Below are 2,024 nucleotides of genomic sequence, written 5' to 3'. Positions count from 1 at the left end.
AGAAATTGGTTACAGACGAGGTCTACAATAGTTTGCTTAATTAATTACACTCCTAAAACATTCTGAATCACACACACTCAGACATGTAGTGCGCGCACGCACACACACACTTAACTAAATACGAAATAGTGTCCTATTGCTCACATGGTGTCCTCTAGAGGGAATGGAGCCCGCAGAAGATACTTTAGAAGCTTGGAAGAAAGATTAGAAGTTTCAAGGAACACAAAGACATGAGATTTAGATTTGCTTCATGAAGCTTCATCATGTGCACCCTACTTGTCTTTTTGGTAAGATCTAGCTATGATATCCAATTATCTTAAATCATATCTTTGTTGACTTGCAACTTATCATATCTTTGTTGACTTGCAACTTTCTTTTTATCTCCATAATGTATCAGTCCTACAGATCTTGCAATTTAATTAGTTTTTTTTCAATTGCTGTTTGGTCATCTTTTTTTTCAAGCAAATTAACTTTGTTTGAAATGATATTGGCTCCTTAGTTTTCATTATCCTTTTGATATGTGAATGGTTACTTTTATGATAAATTTGTCCATGACACTCCCTCTTGATTCTTCAACTTTTTCTGTCTTCCTCATGGATGTTGCAGATTCTATAGGATAGTGGAGGCGCCAAGCTATAAAGATAGCTGCAACATCTGGGAGGGATATTCAACTAAAGGAAGTATCCTATGATTAACAATATTAAGCAGCTTGAGAACGCTGATCTAGAAATGAATAAGAAGCATGTTCACAAAGGTGATGGCAATGATGATGAAGATCATGGCAATGAGGATGGTGCAGTGATGACGGCAACAATAGGATGAAGAAAGGAAAGTGAAATGACAAAGAAAATGAGGAGGAGGATATAGATGGACACAAAAAGTGATTTCAGAGGATGTGCATGCTTACAAGCCATCCCTTGAATTGAATGTGTTTTTTCACCCCAAATGATTTAAAAGTTGGGAAAATAATGTTCCAAGAAAAATTCTTCAACATGGCCAAAATTTCTGACCAGAAATTCTTCAACAGCTACCATTCCTTCTTAAATTCTTCTCTATCTCAAAAACACATTCCCCAATGGAAGGCCATGAATTATACCACTCAAACAATGTGATTGTGAATATGAATCCATGGAAGGAGAGACCAAGTTCTGTGCTACTTCCTTGGAGCCTTTGTTTGATTTTACACGCTATCTGTTTGGATCCAATGCACAATTCAAAGTTTTGACCATCATCCATCTCACAGACTCCACTGGCCCTTTTACAGAACTACACAATCTCAGAAGGGAAAGTGATTTCAGTTTCAAACATTATAGGATGTCACCACCCTTACACAGTTTTTTACTGCCACAACCAGCAAAGTGGCACCAATCTGCATGAGACACCTCTAAGTGGGACTCCCCTTTGTCATCTTCTCCCTCCTGATAATCTAGTCTGGGTGTCTTTGCCTGTGGCTAAATAACTAGTTCCATGTTCTTCATCAAGTTTGTTCTGTTTCTTTATATCAAACTGTGCCAGGTATAGCATTAGTTCTAGATCTAATGTACTAGGAAATCACATCTTGATGAAGACTATGTATCTATGTTAATAAAGTTGTTTTTGTTGTCTTCAAGTAATATAATCACTTTTTTGTTATTTTTTTTTAAAAAAAAAGTATGTATTTTCTCGTAAAACAAACGTTAACTGTTATCGATGAAGCTTAAAAATTGGCCTTACTAACAGTGTGAGATAGTATTAATTATGGAGCAGAGAAAACATATCCATACATAAGTCATCAGCTGTCAAGCATCAGTGCCACCCACATTCCTCCCCTATGAGCAACATATATGAAGAGGTTGGTCCTGTCATTTGTCACAATGCATGATAACTATTAACTATGAAGCTGTGCTCAAAGGGTAATGGATATATGCTGTTTGTTACAAATTCTCGCTACTTGAAATTCTCATTCATTGCATCAATGGCGAGAGACGTAGATGTTTCAATTTTTAACAAATTGGAGGGCAGAGCTGTGTGTTGCTTGTAGACCT

The 2,024-nt window shown here is 36.7% G+C and overlaps 1 pseudogene; it reads left to right on the top strand.

Moving 5' to 3' along the window:
- The first annotated feature begins 687 nt into the window (after positions 1–687).
- LOC112997916 (BURP domain-containing protein BNM2A-like) lies at positions 688–1,609 on the top strand (annotated as a pseudogene).
- The last annotated feature ends 415 nt before the right edge of the window (positions 1,610–2,024 follow it).

Source organism: Glycine max, chromosome 9 (assembly GCF_000004515.6).
Source record: "Glycine max cultivar Williams 82 chromosome 9, Glycine_max_v4.0, whole genome shotgun sequence".
Lineage (NCBI taxonomy): Eukaryota > Viridiplantae > Streptophyta > Magnoliopsida > Fabales > Fabaceae > Glycine > Glycine max.
Note: the sequence above shows the minus strand (reverse complement) of the source record. Positions and strands in the feature narration are given on the sequence as shown.